The sequence below is a fragment of the Lissotriton vulgaris genome, chromosome 4_1, assembly GCF_964263255.1.
Source record: "Lissotriton vulgaris chromosome 4_1, aLisVul1.2, whole genome shotgun sequence".
NCBI classification, from domain to species: domain Eukaryota; kingdom Metazoa; phylum Chordata; class Amphibia; order Caudata; family Salamandridae; genus Lissotriton; species Lissotriton vulgaris.
Window position 1 is genome coordinate 1,540,991,414 of NC_141691.1, and position 24,484 is coordinate 1,541,015,897.

Genomic DNA, 24,484 nt, shown 5'->3' on the forward strand with positions numbered 1-24,484 from the left:
TTACACCTTCTATGGAGGTAAACTGTAATTTCTGGCAGGGCCATGACTCCTCCTTAGTCATTTTTAATCAGTAAAATACAGGTGTCATTAGCTCTAAAAAAAAAAGTAAGGAAGGAGAGATTCTAGTCAAAGCTTGGCACAATTCTGACCAATGCTTCTGCACACGTCGTATCTTACGCCGATGACACCCAGCTCCTGTTCACTTGTGATAGGGGCGGGTCATTTGACGGCGTACAGATCAGGGATTGCCTTGGTGCGGTTTTTGAGTGATTCAGGTGTAATGGATTAAAGTGCAATTCCGATAAGTCGGAGCTGCTCTTGTTTGGTTGCACCTGTGAACCAGACTGGAAAGCTTGGTGGCCAAAAGATCTGTTTCCACCTGACAACGTGTCTCTCAAGGCTAAAAATTTGGGAGTGATTGTGGACAGTGAACTGTCCTTTGGGCCACATGTTTCGTGCCTCTCAGGTAAATGCTTTGGCATTTTACGGATGCTGAGGAAGTTTCTTCCTCTAGTGTCTTTCCAGCATAGGAAGATTATTGTTCAGGCCTTGATCGGATCTCGACTGGACTACGCAAACGCCCTTTTCTTAGGTCTACCAAAATATCTTTTGACCCGTTTGCAAGTGGTCCAGAACTCGGCAGCCCGTGCTATTTACGGGCTCCTGAGAAGAGCAGGTGCCACGGCTTTACTGAATTCTTTACACTAGCTACCGATCGCTAAAAGAATTCTTTTTAAGTGCCTGACTTTTGCCTTCAAAGCTTTACAAGGATCTGGCCCTAAGTACATAAGGAAACGTCTCTCCCGATATGTACCCAGCAGGTCTTTGAGATCATCTTGTCTATCCAAAATGACAGTCCCGGCTATCAGGCGTGCAAGGATGGGAGGTCGATCTTTCCGCTACCTAGCCCCGAAGGAGTGGAATGAACTACCACTTTCTCTCAGACAGGCTCCCAGTCTCCTTGCTTTTAGAAAAGAGCTTAAAAAGTGGCTTTTTACTAAATAAACTTGATCCTTCTCTTCTGTCTGCTTTTTAGTTGTTATGTCTTGTTTTGCCTGCCGATATTCTTCATCAAAGCGCCGGGATGCTCCTCGGAGTAGCCGAGCGCTATAGAAGAAATAAATTAACATAACATAACATAACACGGGTAGGAATTTTTCAGTGCAGAAGTCGTCTCTTTTATTTCAGGTAGTTTTCTATTTGAAGTTTGTCTGCTGGGATATTTTACATGTAAAAATAAACAGCTTTTGGTAATGCCAACCCTAATGCCAATTCTAACAAAATTCCCAGGCATTCCCATATTAGATTTGACTTAAATGAGATCCAGTTCCCATCTCAGAGGAAATCTTTATGGCAAGTACATATCCCTAATTCCTTGTATATAAAAGTAATATAAGGGGCGCCTTGCTTACTTCTTTAAAGCACTCCTCATGGCACCACCATTGGCTTGCTCAGTTCAGTTCACAAAAAGTCAAATGAAAATCCAAATGAAACTTCCTCATATGAACCTCCATCTCTTGTACTTCCAGACCTTAGCCTTCTATCCTTGCCCTCAATCTGTAAGAAGAAATGTGCCACAAGGGAGATTCCGAGGCAAATGCGACACTGGAAGGCATGAGACTAATTGTTCCCCCTGATCCTGGCCTTTGTGTGGCTTTCTTTTCTACTGTCAGAAGTTTGCCCAGGCTGACCAAGAGGTATGAACATGATCTGAAAAGCAAGAAGTTCCTGCCGGAATTTATATTTCACTGAAATCACGGAGGGTTCTTCCGTGATTTCAGTGACATATTACACACATTACATTGTTCATAATGGCAGAAACCTATTAGGTAAAGTGAATGTGACTGCACCAATGATCTCTTCAAGTTAAATTACCTATACCCTGTCTCTTTGGTTTTGATAGCTACTATGGTTTGGGAAAATATGAAAATCACATTAGTGTTATGTGATCATGTGCAGTAGGACCTTGTGGTCCTTGTCAGAATCCTTACAAAGCTACGTAATCAGTTTTGGAGGCATTTGGGTGTGGTCAATAAAGATTATGACAGTGCATTCAGTGAACAGTTCAAAGCTGAAGAAATAAGACCAATGTTACAAAGCTCCATGTGTGGTGTGGCTATTTGCATGCTCCAGAGGTGGGGAAGGTGTGACAACTGCTGATGAGGAGGAGGTACGTACCACAAAGAAAAAAGATTGCTCTCCAGTGGCGGCTCCTCCGCGCTGGTGGAGAAGCGTTGCCCCACTGCTTTTAAGCAGTGCAAAGTAAAGGAAAAAAATGATAATAACTTTGAGTTATTATCATTTAATGTTTCTATGCTGCTTTGCAGGCTGGTGGGAGGGCAGAGCTGCTCTGCTCTCAGAGCAGGGCAGGGGAGGAGTGGCTGGCCCTCTCTTGGCCTGACCACAACTGTCATGCACACTTTCCCTGTTCTCCATGCAGGCAGCATTACAGTCTGCGTGGAGAACATGCCTAGGCCCCCATTCCCTGTCTGAGCATCAAACCAGGACGCTCAGACAAATCACACCGCTACATTGCAGCGTTGTGATTGGTCAGAAGAGCCTGGATGTGCTTCCTGTTCCTCGAGTACGGCGAGGTATGCAGGAGCAGAGACATGGGACCCAACGGCAATGTAAGTGTTTATTTTTTTATTTTTTATATTGCGCACGCACCCTCGCGCTCGCCACGCCCCCTCCCACCCGCCATCTACAAGCCATGCCCATTGCCACTGCTGCTCTCCTTGAGAGTTCGCAGAGGTACAGCAAACTGCTGGTGCATGCCACTTGCACCCCAAGAAGCAGTCTGCGGCTAGTGTATATGCACTCATGGCACCGCAATAGCTCTTACACAGCCTTAGAAGAAGGTAAGACCCTACAGAGGAGCACAGTCAGAAATCCCTCCAGAAGCATACTGGTAAGGCTGAAAGAAGAGATACTGCCCCACAGTCTAACACAGAGCCATCGCTCATATAAAGCAGAAACTTTAAAGGAAGCAATGGCTAGGTATGGAGAAGAACTATGGGTAGTGACAGCCAGGTGCAAGAAAGTGCTGAAGGCAGAGACGGCCAGTCACAAAGAAACACTACAGGCAATGACACCCTGGTACGATGCACAAAGTAGAGAATGGTGACAAACATGTGCAAGAGACAAAACTTTTACTCACTGTTAAGAAGGAAGGTGGCACCGTATCAAATCAGTATGGGTACGATGACCCAGATGTAAGCACACTGTTGATGCTTACAGAAGGTGCAGGTCAGAGTGAGCAGCGACAGTGGTCAGGACAGCATTTACTCCCAAAGTATGTCCCAACCCAAGTTATGACGCTGCTGTGTTTTTAAACCACCACTGCCATTCGATACCGCCAAGAAAGCAGAATCTTAGCGCCAGTTGGACTCTATGAATTGAACCGTTTGATGACTTCATAAATGCTCTAGAAGAAGTAGATGACAAACAGATCATCAAACACTTAAAAAACATTGCAGGTAATAGAGTGAAAGAAGTGATAGAGAATATGCATCAAGCTGATGAAGTATCATACTGTCAAATTAAGGAAACGTTGAAAGCCAAGTTCAATCTAATGCCGAATGTCGACTATGAAAGGTACATTTTCAACCAGGCAAGACAGCAAGCTGGTGAAAAGAAGGATGATTTTGGTGAAGGACTTGAGACACTCATCAAGCACTGTAAGTTCAGTGAATTCAATGATGAAGAAGCCATGCATCTCAGAGTCATCGATGGCTGCCTCTCTGATTCGTTCAGATGACGCATGTTGAGAGAGATACTCAGTCTAGAAAAGATACTCATGGCTGCAATAGCTGAGGAACTTGCAGATCAACAGGCTGCTGATATGGAAGCTGGAACAGCCCAGAATGAATCAGCGTTGATCATGAAAAGTAGGCAGAAACACAAAGTGGAGCCCATAAGACAATGACTCCGAAGAAAAAGAAAATTGGGTTTCAAATGTGGATTCTCATTTCCACACAAAGGTAAATGTCCTGTCAGTGGACATATATGCAAAGACTGAGGGAAATAAAAACATTTCATAATGGTCTGCAAAGCGAAGAAGAAGCCAAGTGCGTCATAATGAGAAGAGAAAATGGAGTCAGAAAGTTCCAGAAGCATTCTAGGCATGCCCACAGGGCCAAACTCCAACATCAATTGAGGCAAATAGAGAATAAACAAAATCGATTGTCATCAAATTTGTCATCCAAAGGTTCTTCAATGTCATCATCGAGTGACAGTGAAGAAGATAGATGTGCAATGGTGATGTTGACTGCAGAACAACATGCATGAGTAGGATTGGCTACTTGCAAGGAAGAACACAAGTCAAAGAGAGATTGCCATGTGAAGCGACCAAACTCACTTGGAAATTGCCCCAAGATCATGCTTAAGGTGAATGGCTGCCCTATAACTTTTATTATTGTCAGTGGTTCATCAATCAATAACATGCCAGCAAATAAATATAACAAACTGTCTCTGGTACCACCTCTAACTCCATCGAAATCAAAGGTGTACACATTGGTTGCTTTTATGCTATTCGCAAAATAGGAAAACGACAGTACAAGCACCAATTCAAGTCCTCCAAGGTACTTTGCGATGTGCATGTCTACTCAGTTTCAGTACTACTGCTGACAAGGGACTGATATCCATCAACTACAACCTCAATGCACCTTCTGAAACATTAAGCAAATTCCTGTTGTTGCTTCATGGACTACGGAAACTTAAGACAAAGAAGGTGCAGCTTCACATTGACGAGGGCATTCGTCCTGTTGCTCAGCGACATCATTAGATTGCTTTCATTTGAATGAGGCCATTGAGAAAGAACTATAAACATTAATAAAGCATGACATTATCAAGTGCTCTACTGGTCCAACGCCATGGGTTTCACACATAGTGGTAGTGCTAAAAAAGGACAGTGGTGCAGTGGCATTTGTGTTGATATGCACCATGCAGATCCTCCCTCCACAGTGCTCCTAGCAGCAAAGTTGAATTTGAGCAGCACTTTACCGCAATGTGGGGAGTGAAATGTGAAATTTCACTTAACCCAGGACATATAAAACTCCTTTTATAAGGGTGTACCTTATACATATCTGACCCTGTGGGTTCCTCATCAAAACATTGTAGGTCATCTATTTTAAGTGTCCCAAACCCCAAAGTCGCGTGTGGGCACAATTTACTTTTTAGCAGCAGGCCTGCCACCCAGGGCTGCTTTTAAACTGACCTCAGGCTTCAGCAGTGCACACATGCATGTGCAAAAATATCTGCTGGCCTCTAAACTGCCATGCCCCAGGGTAATATAGAATTCTATGCTGTTTTAATCCCCCTGCCCCATTATATACTAGAGGCTTATAGGGTAGGTCATGCCAGTCACAGGGGTACCCCACAATACCATTGTGTACCCTAGGGTATGTAGGTGTTTTAAATGTATTCTAATGTGTCTCTTTCAGCATAGCACTGGCCCTGGGCCTGGTTAGGCAGAGCCCAGGGTCAGTCAGAGTCAGTTACCACCAGTATCAATCAGCAAAAAGTTGGGGGGTGCCCAGGGCACAGGATGACTTTGCAACAGTCTGGGTGTGCTCAATAAAGTTTATGACGTAGTGCGTTCTGTTAATGGTTGCAAGACAAAAAATAAAGACGTACGTTACCCAGCACTGTGTGTGGTGTGGCCATTTTCGTTCTCCAGAGATGGGGTGGATGCGACAATCACTTCTTAAATTTGAAGGTGGGAGTGTGAAAATCTGTCCATAACTCTTGCACTTCATACCTGTCCTCTGTTTAACTGCACAATGCAAGAGCATGTGCTCTGGCGTTGTACGGTTCTGAGCAGTTCATTTACAAAAGTGACAACAATTTTGAATGCAAACATTCCTCCTTTTAATGAGAGCTATCATGGCTGAGACCATATAAGCAGATGGCAGCCATTACAGAATTCAAAAACGCCATATGTACAGAGTGAAACATGGTTAGATAGATTTCCGTACAATGTGTTTTTATCAATGATCTCAGGATAGTCAACAAGCAGGTTAGATAAGGCAAGTAATAATGAACGGCAGCTGAAATTAAGACCTTCCTTCAGCAACACCAAATGTATCAGTTCTGGTTTTGGTTAATGCAGCATTTGAAAAAAAATGGTTCGCCTGACGGCGCATTTCCTGAAGCACAGATCATGCTGGAAACAAAACAGGGAACCTGAGGAGACCGTTAACAGGAAGAAATGGTTAAGAATTCAAATAAATGGTGTATTTTTTGCATAGAAGCCAACAGTGCCCTTTTAGTGTTTCTCGTGTCAATACAGTTTCTATTTTCTTAAGCCACTCTTAGTTCAAGTCATTTCTCCATTCACCAATCGTCCTGCTCTTTTGAACTCAGCATAATATCCCATCCCTGTTTCTTTTTCATTTCTTTTTAATACTGTAAGGGAGGCTTCAGGTGTCAATTCTTGCGCAGCAACTGTCCTGTGCATGTAGTAATGGCGCACTCTTAACTGCTACTGCAACTGTTATGTGTGCGAAGGTGAAGCTTGAAAAACACATTTCTCCGGACAACAAACATATACACAGAGCTTTGCAATAATTGTTTTGTGAAGTAAACAGGATATCGAAGGCAATGAGCAATTGCAACACATCCAAAATACGTCTTTAAAAAAGTAACGGTGTTATTCTTCATTATTCGTTTTTTTATGGGAGATGGGGGACAGCTGAGTAGGAAAGTGAGAATACATGTTGTACTTTAACTTGCATACCATATTTGTTTGCAGGTGTCAGTCACTAATAATATGTATAAAATAATTGCGAGTGTACCCTGTACAAACATGTCTGATAGTGTGATTTGCATTCATCCGTTGTCTGAAATGTACAACTGATTGCTTGTTGATATATTTATGAATTATTGATGCGCCTCGCTGGTTATGATTCCCGTGTGTGCCTAATGGGGTTTCATTTCCTTTGAAAATATTTACAGACGCAATCTTAGTTACTGTTGATCTGCAAATATTGCAACAATTTCCTCTGATAACACCCATCCACTTTAGAAACGTTCGAAGGCAGACATAAAGCCGTCTTTTTGCCTCGGTTATAAATGAAATATGGCCAAACCTAACATAAAGCGACCCCCAGCCAGCGTCACCTTCCGGCTACAACCCAGTGCTCAGAAACACACGCGTTTTTTAGAGCGCTTGCTGAAAACACGACACTCGCGCCACGGGAGCTGCTCCTCTTTAATTTTCCCTAATTTGTACAGTGAAACACCAAATAATCATAATGCAATTAGCCTATAATCAGGCTTGTAATTATGTTAATTGCCGAAGACTTACATCAATCCTCCAGCAAAGTGCTAGGATTTGAGGTTTACCATTAACTCGAGCCGAGGCACTTGGAGTGAAAGAACGGGAAGGGCCACGTGACCCGCAGAACGGCGAGCGAAACGGGCCAATATATTAAGGGTTCGATAACGCATACATACAATCCGGGGAGAGAGAGAGCGAGCGGCGCGAGAACACGAACAGTTTAGGTTTGTTTTCCTCACCGATGGAAGAGAAAGCCAATCTCCTTCCGAGGCCTTTGTCTGCTCGCCTCTCATAAATAATCATGTTGCACATCTATATTTATTGTAATGCGACCAATTCAGTGAAATGAGATCCACTGCTGGAGCGAGAACAAAGAGGGGCTGTTATGCCGAGCAGCAGTTTTCCATGTTTGCAGCACACCACTGAAAGAGCCACTGTTTTGCCTTCGGTGCTGATGAGCTTGGGGGAGGGGAGGTACTCAGTTTCTCTTATGACAACGTCATCTATTATTGCACGCGCTAGCAGTATATCCAGCCACTACAAAGATCCCGGGTTGATTTGACATGCACCTTTCACAGTCCTTGAAAGAGATAACAGACACATGATATCTGCTGGGCCTCTCTAATTGTGGAAGGAAACACAAACAAAACATCTCGGTGTAATGAAAAACAGAACCAAGGTGCGTTTTTATTCCGAGGTGTGCCTCATAGAAATCTACAGTCGTGATAGGGTTAAATAAAATAAGATGCCTTAATGGTGTTCACAACTGAGGAGGAAGACGATGTGTTTTAACGGGTATCTTATGAAAATAATATGCAATTGTCAAAACAAGGAATGTGAGAAAGTCATCTTTAACATTGAGCAAAGGCCATGTCGCATTTTCTTAAGAGAAATATATAGAATATTATCTTTGGAACTTACATATAGATTCATCATCGGCATGTTTTGCGAGTCTGTAATAGCGATTATTAAGGAATCGCTATTACAGACTCGCAAAACGGGATTGATGTAGAAATCGCAATAATTTTTGCGATTTCTTCAGCTTCCTTATTTGCGATTAGCTAATTGCTAATCGCAAATAAGGAATAACTCCCCATTCATTCCTATGGGCTAAAGGCCCATAGGAAGGAATGGGAAGACATATCAATGTGCGAATCGCCATTAGCGATTCGCATGTTGAGTTTGCGATTTCAAGGGTGCAGGGGTGTCCAAAGCACACCCTGTTGCACCCCTGAAATGATATTGGATGCTGGTGTTACGCACACACATGTCCCAAGGACATGTGTGTAACATACAACTTAGAAAAATGCACTTAAGTGCATTTTTCTAAGTTTCCGCTACTTACCACGAGGTTTGACTTTGCCGTAAATAGCGACCCAAAATTGCGAATTCGCAATTTTTAAATGTTTCATGAATTGCATTTAAGGAATCTCAAATAAGGATTCCTTAAATGCAATTCCTCGCAAATTTGCGAATTTTATAATTGCGAATTTTGCATTTGGGATGATGAATCAGGCCCTTTGCGAGCCGATTTTACTTTGATGAATCTAGCTGTATGCCTTTATAGCGACTAAAATGAGGGCACCCGGTGCAGTGGGAGGAGCAAGGCCATAGCTAGAATACCCCCGGTTAGCTTCCTGCAAGGGGCACAGGCCACCTTAGCAGGTTCAGGGATAGATCAGGGACAAAGAAAGAGTGTGGGGTTTATACATAGTATGGGGAAGGGGGTTTCTTTTTCTCAAGCTCTGTTGTCCTTGCCAATTTAAGGAGATGAGAGATAGGACTGAGGAATTTTTTCCGAGGGGAAGTAAGTTACAAATTATTTTCATTAGGACATATAGTTTGGGTCATGTATGGTGATAATTGCCAGCTGGCGAAAGAAGCCTTGCGCATGTTGCATGCAGAAGGAAGGGAAGACTTGCTACGGAGAGGTGTTCTGGGTAGGCTAACCAGATTCTTAAAACAAAAAAACGGGACATGTCATAGACATGTGTTATGTTATCACAACTTTTACGCACTAATACCCTTAGGTGTCTAAGCGCTTATGGACTGTATACTGTAAGGGGATCTTAGTTTGTGAAAAGCAAGGTTTAAAGATTTTTCCTTAACTCAATCAGAAAAGATATCTTCCTAAGAGCAAGCAGAAGAGAGTTCCATAGCCTAATGATGCTGTGTTGGAAACACCACCCCCCTACCCCCACCCCCCAGTTCGTCGTCCCGACACTGGAAGTGGGCATCAAGAAGGCATTAGCCGATTGCATTTGTCTGCTGGGGGAGTACCAACTAAAGGCATGCCATAAAATCGTGGTCCTACTCTGTAAAGTGTCTTGTGTGCTATATAAAGTGCCTTGAATTTCGCGTGTGGAGCGACTGGCAGCCAGTGCAGCTTTTGTATCCCGGCCCTAATGGACTGATGTTATGGCACCACTCTGGCAGCAGCATTCTGTGCCGATTGTAATCTTCTAAGTTGATTGGACTGTAAATGTATACACAAGGCATTACAGTAGTCCAACTTAGATAAAACCAGGGAAGTTAAAACCGTTTTTCTTGTGTTTTTCGGGAATAAATGAAAGAATTTTATGCACTGTTCTAATGGTGAAGAAGGCAGAGGACGCCACCTAAGAAACCTGTGATTTCAAATTCAGCTTCTCATCTAGGATGACCCCGAGGTTTTTACCTTTTACTACCGGTATAGGAAGGGGGGCCCAAAGTGCATGGCCACCAAACTGGTGACCAAAGGGGAGCAAGCTTTCCAAAAAGCACCACCTCGGTTTTGATCGAGTTAAGCTTCAAACAATGCTTGCTCATCCAAATGCTCAGGGAGACCATGCAATCATGCAGTTTGTTAGAGTGGTCGACATCCTTGTCTATCGTTGAAATAACCAATTGGGTATCGTCGGCATACGAGGTCGGAATTAGATCAAAACTTCTAATTAAAGGTGCTAATTCGGGCACATTTATGTTAAAAAGTGTAGGGCACCCCACGAGGCAAAAATAAAAGGTGTGGATTTAAAATCGCCCAATTGCACTGTCTGCGATTTTTCTGCTAAGAAGGATGTTAAAAGCGACAATGCCTTTCTTCCTAGACCAATAGTTCTTAGCCGTTCTATCAGTAAGTTATGATCCACAGTATCAAATGCCGCGGACAGGTCAAGGAGGATCTGAGCTGCTGATCCACCGCCATCTAGTGCAGTGCGAATCTAGAAGAAGGACTACAGTTTGCAGCAACCATTGACATAAAAGTAGGACTATGACACATGTCATAGGCATAGAAAAAGAACTACAATAACAGCCGACTCCAAAGTTGAAGGATTACAGATGACAAATCTTAAGAAAACTAAAACCATTCTATGGAATTGCTGACCTAAAAACCGCTGTGCAGGCGTTACTTATCTCCAGAATCGAATATGGCTGCTCCACACTATCTGGCCTTCCTAAGACTTTGATAATGGTTGCCAGTGGTCAATACTTCAAACGTAATATTTGCACCCTCCTTTTGGCTCTTATTCAATTGTCATTTTATCAGGAAATTCCGTGACAGAACACTAGCGTGCAGGAACTAGAATAAGACGAACACGCCATTCCCGAGCAACGCACAGTGTGGGTCACGAAGAAAGAATAGAAAAGACATCAAAACTTAGAACAGCGAGAACAGCACTGAGTCTCGAATAAATTGGTCGTATCCGGGAGATTATATGAAAATAACGCCAGTCCGGACAGACCATCTGGATACCAGTGAATATATGAAAGCTGGATAGAAACGGAGACACCAGATACAGGCCTATCTCCAGGGATTTTTTAATTAGAACCACGAGGAGAATCCACGCTATATGAGAGACAGCACAATACGTTATTCTCAAGGGTTCCAAACGCTGTGATAAAAAGGAACACATATTGAAAACTTGGGGGACAACTATTTATCATTTTTTGTCTTGAAAAAGGCGGTATTAAATTAGGAGAAACCGCTGAAACGCGTCGACGCAGAAGGAGAGCACAATTGAATAAGAGCCAAAAGGAGGGTGCAAATATTACGTTTAAAGGATTGACCACTGGCAACCAATATCAATGTGCAAATTAATTAGACAAGGTTGAGGTCTTTTTTATATTGTCTCGCTGTTGTGATTATGCAGGTCATAATCAATATATAATTTAAATGTGAAATAGGTAGAATATCAGTGCAAGTTTTATTATTTTTATTGTATGTATAAAAGTGTTAATACGAATGTATTGGATATATTGAAGAATTTCTTGTTTCTTTTTTGTGTATGGTTCTATGTTGCACATAGAGCCATAATCTTTTTAACAAACAAGGCAACTGGCAGTTAAATAAAAGACATATGTTTTTTTAATTCAGTATTTTACTTATTAGTGTGCTTTTACAGTACATTGAGAGCATCACAGTGTGTTTTAGAAGTGTATAAGCTATATAGGATATATCTCAATCAAGGGAATTATTTTTGTGTGTCTGGTAAAGTAACTCTATTCCCTTGCTTCACTAGGGGTCCCTCTCATATTTTTGTGAACTTCCTAAGACTTTGACTGCTCCCCTAAAAGCTTGCCTCAACGCAGCAGCCAGACTCTTATCAGGTTCCAAAAAATGTGACCATATCTCACCACACCAGAGGCTTTGAACTGCCTTCCGCTTGAAGGCAGAATTCAACTCAAGCTGGCCTGCATCACTCACAAAGCCTTGTACACGAACTCCCTGGCATATCTCGCTCAGAAAATTGTAGTATGTGGGAGATCCAGAAACTCCGGATCCACCAGAGACTATGTGCTCCAGCCACCTCGCTTTCGCAAGGCAAAAACATACACTCGAGTATTCTCCGGAGCTGCACCAAGAATCTGGAACACGCTTCCTTCCTCCATCTGAAGAATACCTTCCCTGGCGCACTTCAAAAAAGAAGCTAAAACCTTCTTAATGAGCAAATTCCTCCAATAATGCTCTTTTGGTGCACATACTGCCTTTTTCGTGATTTATTTTCTCGCTTGACCTGCTACTTGTAACAACTCTCACTCCTTCCAACGCGCCCTGATCTTTTTACATATCTTTTACGTCCTATTGTAATCAAATCGCCTGCTGACTCTGGAACTGTAGTGACACTTGTATATATCCACAGCTTTGTCATACTTTTGTCATTTCCCTACCCCCATCCTTGTATTCTGCCCACACCATCCTGTACCTGGATCTGAACCATTTATTGTATATATCTTTTCCTTGTACCCTACTGAACTCAAGTCATTGTTGATTTTGAAACAGTATTGACTCTTAAATTTATCCAGAGCTTTGTCCCACTAGTGACTTTTCCTATCCCTCATCCCTGTACTTTGCCCATGCCTTCATGTACGTATCGTATCTTTCCTGTAAAGCACACTGATACTCTAACGGGTCATGTTTGCGCTATATAAAACTTCAAATAAATAAATAAGAGGTCTTTTATTGGCTGTAATCTTAGTTCCATTTCAACAGATTTTGTCTCAACATTTGCTATAGTTGGTGAACACCCTTGCCTCGAAATTCCAAGTATGTGTTCTTACTAAATAAGTCAATATACATATGCTGTAGTCATCAAAATCAGGTACTGCTGTTTGTAGAATCCTCCTCCCGATATAGCACCCCCTACATTCAACACAGTTGACTGAAATATAAATAATGTTTGCTTTATTATAAAAAAGTTCACATTTCCAAAACATTATTGAGTGAAGACTTTTATACACAGAGTAAAAATCCATAAAGTAGGACAAAACTAAAAGACAGCTAAAAAAATGTGTTTGCTGTAAAAGGCCTATTGTTGTGTTGCACAGTGCTTATCTGAGGAATGGATTTGCTGCAGCACCACTTTCTTTTGCAGCAACCGATTGTGGAACTCAATGCAGCTTCTTTTATAATTGACCCTTGTGATCAACAATGCTTTCAGAGTCCTCAGTTTCATTTGTTTTTTTTCATTGGTCCACGTGTTATTCATAATGGAAAAAAATATTTTCACTGGAGCATTAGTTCCTGGCAGACATAATGCAAACTGAACCATTAGGACAATGTTCTTAAATGTAATATTGTGAGTTTGGAAATGGGTGAATATTTCCACCCAACGTTCCTGTGCAGTCCTCTTCTGATCATTCCATTCTGCAAGTCTATCTGCTGTGTATTTTAGGACACAAGTGATTGTGTCAAAAAGCTCAGTTTCATCCATCTCAAATGTACTTTATACAGAATGTACAAATAGCAGCGACATTTCAACCTTATCCCAGACAGACACAGTTATCAAGAAGGAGCCAGGAAAAAGTGTTCAAGTTAGAAGAAAATGCCCCCCCACTTATCCAAGAAATCAATACTACTGTTATAGAAATCACACACAGAGTTACAGATTTTTGTTTATGGTGAGAGCCCTTGTTCTTTCAGGGATTTAAGAAGCCCCTTCGCTCTAAGGCCCATGAAGCAGGCATCTCTCCTTTCCATCAATGTTACTATTAAATGTGTAATTTGTGCTGCAACATCTATAGCATTTGCATGCAGCTTTTACATCTCCTTCATTCACCAAAAATGGACAGTTGGTTGCGCAAAAACCAGAGCCAGATTTCAGTAAGAGGGTTTTAAGAAAACATGACAATTGTTGTTGGGGGATTTGCTTGGGACAAAAAATAAGAATGTAGGACTGGGAACAGTTTTAGCAGCCTGTTGACTGCAGGAAGTAGGGTAAGCAAGGGAGTGTTGCTAGTATTTAGGAGTCATTAATAATCTATATCAACAAACTCACAAAATTATTTCAGTTTGGACAGTGTAGATGTGGAAAAATTTGTACAATTTTAACACAAATTTCTTATGTCCATAGGCAGTCCATCAGCAGTGTTTTGCACTGCATTATGGCAAATGAGTGGCGCACACCCTATCCCAAGTGCTTTGTTATCAGGAATAGCTTCCTTGAGCTTGCAGAAAACATTGTTCTTTTCGAGCTCCAACATTTCCTCAAAGTGTGTGTTAGTATCATCTGCACAAAACTCAACAACTTTTTCAAGCAAATTACATTTTTTAACGGCTTGGTACAGTTTTTCAAAGTTGTTTCACCAGGAATGGAGATAAACACTAACATTTTCACTTTAACCCCCTCAAAGTAATTGAAATAACAAATGAAAATTGGTATTAATTTAACTTCTTTCCTACTGGAAGCATCAAAAGACACAGATATACAAGCAATGTTATCATTCCAAGAGGATTCAGGACTTTTGTAATCAAGGCTTCATTTTTGATGCAGGCATAGTCAAACTTTTCATCATACAGTTTCTGAATCAATGCTGATGCACAGTCCATTGACCGAAAACTGTGGTTATGCTTAGTAAGATGATATGCAAATTTACCTTTGGCAGTAGCCCTAATGAGTTCAGCATGTCCAGGGGATTACTTTCCCAAAAAAGTGGTACAGTTGATATTGCTGGTTGAAGACTGGCTAATGGTGAATGTAGATTTGCAGATCTTTCAGAACATGTTGGCATCACTGTTCCTGACCTTGCTCAAAAAGGGGAAATATCTTTGCATCTCCTTGCTCTGAAACATTTTCGCTCAGGCATCTCTCTGGTAGGTAGCTAGCTATCTTTTTAGGTTTCGACCTGGCGAGGGGCACGCAGTGCCCCTCCCAGATCGAAAACTTTTGTTTTCAGTAGGGATGTTTGGACCGCCTCTGTTTCCAATTGGCTAGCTCCATAAATGGAGGCTAGCCATTGGGAGACAGAGGCTGTCAATCACGCTTTCTTGCGAAAACGCGATTCGGGGGCGTTTCTCGTTCTTTTTTTAAGCCCCGCCCCTTTGTCCTGGGCCGCGCTGTGATTGGCTGCCGACCCGAGACACCCTCGTGACGTCATTCCCGGGCCGCGCTGTGATTGGCTGCCGGCCCGGGACACCCCCGTGACGTCAGCCAATCACAGCACGGCCCGGGACCTGACTTGTTTTTTTTTGCAGTTAGCGCGAACTCGCCCCGAAGGTATCGGAGCTCTTTACATGAGAACCAGTCGCATTAAAAACGGACGGGCGTATTCAAAGCCTGTGAATATTAAAAGGGCTGGGGCTCTATTTCATGTTGGTAATATGATCGCTTTTCTGCGGGTTGCACGGCCTGCAGCCAGGCAGCAGAAACAGCATTTAGGTGGACGAATTTATGTCTGTGTACGGGTAATTCTCCCTAGAACGAATTCGACTGAAATCATTTGCGCTAATCGTAAACCTGACACACCATCACACTGCCGCCAGGCTCTGGCAGCTAACAGACTGCTGCAGGCTCATTCCTAAATCCCGATGTACTAGAGCTCTCTTACTCTCCAGCACGTGGAGCTTTGGGTGTCAGTAAACACACACATTTCTTTGATGTGAGCGGAAGACTCAACTGACAGGATACCCGCTCTCGTGTGGCTGGGCAATCACTTCCGGAGTAAAGAATGGTTCTCCTCAAGTGAAGCATGCGCGGCGGGTGGTTTATTCCGCAACATGTGGGCCATGTGTTTACGGGCGGGTCCTAAAGACAGTGACGCCCGCTTAGCTTGTCGATCAAATAAGAACAGTTTGTCCATTGACTCCACTAACCTTCACTCATTGAATTCCTTGAAGGCGGAAGTAGAGTAGAGGCAATCGGAGCTTTAACATCGATGTTGGGAGGCGGGTGTTAAGGCTGCTTGCTTGCTAGACATTCTTCCGGTTTCTGGAGGATTGGCATGTCATACTACACCACGCCCACTGAAGAAACAGAAACATTTGCATTTCTGATGTACGTTAACGTGTTCAGGTAAGTGGGGAACGCCTTCTTAAAAAGTACAGGCCACCCCGTGCTAAATAAATGTATATAATAGTCTTTTCCATGATGAGGTCTCCACAGTGGAACATCTCATGGTTGTCTAAAACCAGAAGAGAGTGCACGGTATCCGCATTACTAAACGTAGTGAATGCTTTGCTATCCGCCAGCTATCCCAATATGATGCTACGTCTTTAGGTCTTGGCTACAAACAAATGTCTGTTGGCATACCTATTCCTTCCAATACCATAACAATTGCAGAGTAGGCTGTGGGACAGCCCCTTGGTCATGCATAGAATGTTTATAAAGCACTAGCGCAATGTGAATGATGCACTGAAACGCTGGTTGGAAGTGTGTTGTCTTTGCTTGGTCCTGTGTGGGAAGTGGTTCCATGTCATGCGTGATGATCACAGAGGTGCTGTTATCGTGTTATGGGACACATCGCTAAACGGTGTGATGGATAAAGAAAAGTGAGAAACAGGAGCACAGTTTATGGTTCCAGTGAGCTACAAGATTTGAACAGCTCTGGATATCCCTTTATGGTGCTTATTATGTCCATAGACCACTTAAATGATAACTGTGTTGTCTATTCTGGAATATTTGGTTTACATTTGATGGGCCTGAGCTAGCAAACATTAAAGAGAGCAATGGTGTAGAGGCATGCTGGAAAGGAAGAGGTGTGATGCAGCGACCAGGGTGTCTGACTCCGGAACACAGGGGCTCACGTTCAAGTGCTGATGGTAGTTTAGCCCAGCACCTTGTGACTCTGGGCAATAGCTTGCTTAATCTTCCGGGCGGCCCCCAGTGCCGGGACACCTCTCCGGAGGTAGCTGTGTGCTTTACAAAATGCTGGTACTTTGCTAATATCATCTTAGCTGGTTAACACTGTGAGATGTCAAAAAGTGTTTGTATTGTGTAGCTCACAGCTTTCCAAACTTTTCATGTTGGTGACACACCTTTTTGAGCCCGAACCACACACAACCCACACACCCCGACACACACAACCCCCCACACACACAACCCCCCCACACACACAACCCCTCCACACACAACTCACACACAACCCACACACACACACAACCACACCCCAACACACACACACACCAACACGCAACACCACACACACACACCCAACACACACAACCCACAAACACAACCTACACCCCCCCACCACCCCACACAACCCACACACACAAAACCCACAGACACCAACACACAACACCACACCACACCCACACACAACCCCACACACAACCCCACACCCACACACAACCCCACACCCACCCAACACACACCCCACAAACACAACACACCCCCCACACACACAACCGACACACACCAACACACACCACCACACCCACACACAACTCCACAACCCCACCCACAACCAACCAGGCGTCATCGCGTCGCGCGACACACCTACGTGTGGGTCGCGCCACAGTAACGTGTCGCGCCACACAGTTTGGAAAGCTGTGGTGTAGCTAGTTGAGATCTGTAGTGGTCGACTAAATTAAAATCCTCAGTTGGCTAGCGGCGTGGCACAGATCTCTTTATGCATGGACAGCTGGTGATAGGTGGTTTATTTGCCGTGGACTGGTGCAGTACAGGTTTATGGACATGACCCATAAGCAGTTTTGTAGTATGTCATTGTAGGAGTGTCAGGTAGTAAAACAGAACTTTGCATCTTGTATGAAACACAATTGACTACCCAACTTCTGAGTTTCATGGTATTAGTGTTAGTCTGGGCTATATAGTGTATTTGTATTATATTGCATTTGTGTAGCATGTACTATTTCTCACAAGGTGTTTTAGCGCTTTACACTGGGTAGCATGCTGTTCCAGAACCCAGGGTGAGTAGTTTTTTCTTTTTTTTCTTCTTGGTTATTGGGAATAGTCCTGCGTTCTTAAGGAAACCATTCTCCCATCCATTTACTCCAGTTTCTATGTGATAAATTAATAGGAGATAGATGTGATCCTTAGTGGGAGAGTGGATATGTGCATTCATGCATTGGTTGGCGGTAGTAATAGATGAGCTTCGGAGATTAGGTATCGCTAGGGTGCATGGGCATGTCTTTTAAAGGAGAGGTTGTGATCTTTGAAGAGAAGTGTGGGAAATGGTTAGAGACACAATAATAGGGATTAAAGCAATCATGCATACAAGAGAGAGTAGGTTGTGCTCAGAGAGAGGAGGCATGCCGAGGACGGAAAGGAAGGAGAGAGTCATTGGAAAGTAAACGGAGAGTCGACAAATTTAAGTTCTGTGTCAAATTAAAATTTCAGGCAGGATTTTTAGGATTATTGTAGAGGCTTTTGAGATTGCATGCAAAACTGTAGAAAGAAAACAACATTACATGCATTTGTTGCAGTGTCATTGTAGGCTGTCAAATCACCGGCACGCACACCACACCATCTTCACGGGGTAAATGGAATAAGAAAAACAAAAACTGATTAATTTTCCCATAAAATTGGATGGATGAAAAACACAAATAAGGAGTGGTTTATTTCACATTTTTGTACTTGAGATGCTCCTCCCCCTTTCAGGATCAGGGTGAGGTGAAGGATAACAGAGTCATATTGTTAGTGTGTATGTGTAAAGTAATGCTACTCTGGAAAGGTAGCAATGGAAATGTCACCAATCTGGAGCACCCTCAAAACAGTCACAATGAGGTGTAAGATCTTGCACCTGGCTGTCATTCAGTCTTCCAGTGGCAATACTCAGACACAAAAGGAAAGGCTCTGACTAGAAACATTCTTACTTGAACCATTGAAACTGCAGTCTCATCCTTCACACTGACCATCTACCAAACTTGCAGTGCTCAGGAAGAACAATTATTCAGCAGCCCTTTCCTAACAAGGACCTCATTGAGTTTCTAGGGAGGGACCTGTCTCCATTCATTCTCACTTGACTATCTGGTCTCTACCCTCACGCTGTAGGAATGAAGGGCAATATTCCACTGTCTGGTAAGGTGATTGCATCTTTTACTACAGCAATATGTGGCTAAGTTCTACAGAAAGCTCATTCTATCCTTGTTTTCTTATCAACGTATGTACTGTGGATGGAAAGAGTGCTCCGCTGACCTTGGGGGTCAATGATAGACATTTTGCCTCACCATTCATAGATATGCAAACGAAGCAAAGCAATACCAGGGTAGAAAACATGCAAAGAATATTTTAGCAACCAGAAGTGTACAGCTGCAGAATAGTTGATTCAACAGAAAATCCCAAGTTTAACGTGAATAAAGCTGTTTTGGGGTTGCCATCACAAACCTTAGACTCCAACTCGATACAGTCTTATGGAAGTGTAGTAAAGGTCACTCGCACTTCCCCAAGCTGTACACTTAAAAGTTTGAATAATCCGAATATGTAAAAACGTGTGACTTCCAAACTTTGTCTAAGCTTAAAAAAATTCGACACGATCAAACAAACTGCCTTTCATTGAACACTTCTCAAGTGGTTAATTATCTAAGATGCAAACATGCTAAGACAAGCATTTGCAATGCAATAGGACTCGTATTTACGCGAGCCCTATTGCATTGAAAACAGGAGTGCGGGCAGAGGGCAGGGAGCGAGAAGGCACTAACAATGAGAGTGGTGGGGGCGATAACGCACGGACTGTGGGAGGGGGCGGTGGGGGAGAGGCACGGGAAGAAAATATTTACAGTGCAGCACTCGAAGTAAAGGTGCCAGTAGCCTTAGAAGGATACAAATGACGATATGGTCGACATGAGGAGGGACTAACAAGCCTAAAATCAATCGGAAGGCAGCATTTAGGACCTAAGCCAATGAAAAAGATGGGCGGAGAGTGGGCGGAGCTTCCACACTATACTTATTACTGCATGCATCGCAAATTGAGCAGCGCATGCGCTGCAACGCTGTGCTCAACCTAAAAAAAAATCAATGGACAAAGAGCGCGAGAGCGCGCAAAGGAGAGACAAAGCCACAATGAAAGTGACAGGGGTAACCCTTTGGCTGTGCTCCCAGTCACCCAAACCTATTTATTTTTTAATTTTATGTACTCCAACTTGTCACACTCCAACTTGTCACGCTCCTTGCAGATGGCAAGCAGGGTACAAGGTGGTCATTTAGAAAGAAGTTGATTATTGAGCAGTAATATGAACGGGAAGGGATTGCACTCACCTGGTTTGGTGTACTTTCCCACCATGAGGGCACAGTGAATCTGTGCTCACTGCTGACACCTGCTATTACTAGCAGGTCACATTTCAGAATCCCAGTAGGGCCAACTTTTCTCAGCCCTCGTTCTTAAATGTCAGTATACAGTGCACACAGCCTGGCACTTTGTAATACATAAGACCTATCTAGTATGCTAAAGAACGACACAGTATTCAAATACAACTGGACGGAAGACCTCTTATGCACCATGGCCAAACCTTCGGCACACACCTGCCCCCGTATAATTATCTTCACTTCACTGCTATTGGTCCCCCATCACTAGCTTCTTATGGAATTAATTACAACATAATTCAGTTTAGTGTATTCACATAATCTACTTACCTAGGTGTTTAAGCATATAGTATTAACCGAGAGTACAGTGGGCTCAAGGATGCCATGGAGTAGCATAAAGGTGAAGTGGGCCCTACAACAAGAAAGAAGAATGCCCTTGACTGCTAGTTGAGTTTTAAAATACAGCAATACGCAGGATGCAGCGGGCCCCTAAGTTCCGTTTGCCTTGGTACCACTGAGCCTGCTGCACCATTTATAACTACATCGCTGCTTGTGGGAGAGAAATTGGAAGAGAGCATGAGGTTCACTTGAGTGACTCTGATTGTGTGATCTTCGTTGGCAAAAAAGAGAGCACAAGGAATCAGAGTGGCTAGAGATTTCAAATCACCATGCACGACGCACGGGGTACCAAAAGATGATCAAACATGTAGTGCACAGTAGTGCATACCACTGGCTGCTGTTATCCTTGAATCTTTCCAAGGTTAATAAATTGAATACTATACAATTGAGTTAGGTAGTAATAAACATCTGTTTCTGTCTGTAGCACCAAGAGACCACTCAGAACGTGCTCTTCAACCAGCCTGTTATGTGTGTCTGTGACCTGTGCATCAGAGTTTGTGCACTAGTAAAAGGATGTACAAAAAATGAGGGCACCAGAGGAGGATGGCACTCGCCCATGCTGATTGAAGCTATGGCACATAACTTGGGATTACTTGAAAGCCATGATAAATCACATGCAATGTGGCAGGGGGAGCGATGAGCAAATTGCACCTACGAGTACAGACAGGTAAAGTGAAGGTGGCAGATATTGCTCCAGAGCTCTCACCCAGTCTTTGAAATACTTAAACTGAGTAACCCAAAATCCTACTTTAGTAGAACTGTGAGTATAAAGAACATTTAAAGGTATTGGAGGAAGAGCTGAGGTTTTGTAAGAAAAGGACAACATTCCTGAAGCTTCATTCTCCTTCATATTTACTGCTTGTGATGAAACCTAGAAGGTGCCTTCGTTGAGAATGGTTGGTGATTTACCTTCGCTAAACTTCTCTGAAGATCAAGGAGTCATTATCTGAATTGTCTGTGATATTTTGAAACCTAGCCCAACACTACCCCCCCAAAAAACAACTGGCCATATTTATCTAATAATTATGCCAGTTGAAATTACACACACAGCATGCAATAGGTTAATGAGAAGTTTCTGCTGAGTGTGTGTGTGGCTCTGGGTGTGTGTGGCTGGCTCTGGGTGTGTGTGGCTGGCTCTGGGTGTGTGTGGCTGGCTCTGGGTGTGTGTGGCTGGCTCTGGGTGTGTGTGTGTGTGTGGCTCTGGGTGTGTGTGTGTGTGGTAGTAATTGCTGTCTGCTAAGCTCGTCCGTAGGGTACAATAGGTCTCACATTTGCGAGAGATTAAGCTATTGGCAATGTAAATGACAATGCCATTTATTTATCTGTTTTCAAAACCAACACATAAATACAAATTTTGTCATTTACAATGCCAATAGCTCTAACTTTTCCAAAGGCGAAACCGTTGCATTGTAAATGCTTGTTTGTTATTGAATTTGTAGAAAAAATGCTTGTAACTATGATGCATACTAATAAAAAAATGTATCCAAGTTTTGATGTAAAAAATGTAAGTGAGCGTACAATTAAGCACACTAGCAGCAGAACTGTGCATCACTTCTTATGTGTACAGCAGTACCAGGGCCGGACAGGGAAAGCAAACCAGCCCTGGCAATTACGTCGGACCGGCCCACCTGGTGGGGGGGAGGGAATAGGTGGCGCTGCTGGTTGAAAACACAGCTGCTGCACTTTTGTTACAGGGGGCCTGTAGTATGGCTGATAGGTCCATTGTTGACATTTGCTAAGTTAGCATGAGCTTTGCTGCCATGAGGCTGCTTTTGCGCACAGCACTACATGCATATTTTTCGCAAGACCCTGTTTGTGCCCCTTTCACATGAGAACTGTCTACCTTGCACATTCTCTACTGTGCACTGGGGTTTAGTCTGCACACGCTGTTTAAGGATAAACAGCAATGCCCCTTGTTATTCCGTTCTGGCCAGTCCCTCGCACCTAGAGATAACATGCTACACACAGCAGCACTATTGGAAATCGTGTGCTTTAAAATTGCAAGCGCAACAAGTATTGAGGCACTTGGAGAGACACCTTTCCTAAGAGAAGAGCTGTGCTTGTCTTGAGATGTGACTTTTACATCTATGCCTTGAGGTATGGGGTTCTGCTGACAAAGCCCAGAGGTCTTCTTTTTTATAATAAACTATCTCTTACCACAGGGAGGGTGGTTAGGTCGTTCAGTCCTTTTCCACTGGTTTTCATAACATGATATTCCCGTTTGTATTCTATGGTATTGTAACAATGCTGACTATATTGTATTTATGCATTTTGCTGCTAGTATTGGCTCATGTACTACACCATAGAGCGCATTAGTTGAAATAAACATTTTAAACTATACCGCATCTCAGATTACCCGCATTGTAGACAAGTACGAATGAGTGAGCGAAAGAGTGTCTGGCTCCCTCGATTCCCAAGATAGAGTGACGCGTTCTGGGTTGTCTAATCATTGGTAGCTTCGCTGTAGAAGGTGAACGATTGAGACACTATTGCTAGTTGGTTTGGGATTTTGGATACTAATGTGGTAGGTTGGTACAACCCTATTCACTGAGGTCCTGTTTTCCTCTGCATAGTTCTGTATATATGCAGAATCCCCGCAACATGGCGCCGCCAATGTTTGGTCTGGTTCTTATCTGCGAGATGCTTAAATAGTGCTTGTGCTTGACCGCAATACCCTCACTTCTGCCTACAGAGGCAGCTGTGACATTGCAACCTCCTATATTGACGTTTTTATACGTTTTTTCAAGCTTGAAGTTGAAATAAAAGGTTTCTCTCTCTCTAATTAGCCCTTGTTGAGCTGCTGACTTAAGTTGTTCTGTTTTCTTTTTGGATGGCGCATAATATTGCTGTTCACAATCGCGCTCCGCTCAGGGATTACTTACAAGGTTATGGTGTCCCTGATGCTGGTGTGGATCTGATTTTTGTGGTGGAAGCAGATACTGCGTACCCGTTCTAGGTCTTGACAATCTGTTTCATGAATACACCGCCGCAGCTGTTCCAATTGCGTACCAACCCTATTGGACCCTTGAGGTTCCGTTAACAGCTTGGCAACACCGAATTTGGTTTAATGGCGCCCTTCCTCTGATTTTTGTGGTGGAAGCAGATACTGCGTATCCGTTCTAGGTCTTGTACTCATGTGTCACCTTTCCGGCGGTGGACGAGAGAGACAATCTGTTTCATGAATACACCGCCGCAGCTGTTTCAATTGCGTACCAACCCTATTGGACCCTTGAGGTTCCGTTAACAGCTTGGCAACACCGAATTTGGTTTAATGGCGCCCTTCCTCACACATTCATGCTGGTACGCTTAGGTCTTTTATCAATCAAAGGGGCCACACAGCCGGTGTTGACTGGGTATGCACCTCACCCGTGTGGGTTAATGGCAGCAACGCTGCAAGTGCTACGCGTGTTGCATACTTCTCTGATTCGAATACATAGAGCTATTATACAGTTTGTGTCGCGTACTTTACAGGTGGCTCCACCTGGAGTTGTTGCGCAACCTACAGGGGTCGGTGGGGTGACTATCAGTCCTGTTATGGTTAGTTCGGTAATGGGCAAGCGGTTGACAAATAAGGATGAATTACCTTATTGCCTTCCCGAAAAATTTGAACAGCTTGAAGCTGTTTTTCCTAATACCTCTCCTTTAGAAAAACACAAAATTTTGACTATCAGTTTGCCTAAAGACATGATTCCCGATTTAGCTGATTGTAACACCTGGAGCATGGTGTTTGCAATTGTGTATTCAAAGTTTTTCGGCACTCCCTCTATGACGGTCCTCCCCTCCTTGAATAAGCGTGTTCAAGATGAGCATGGCGATGAAGCGGCTGTGGAATTGGGGATGCGTCTGC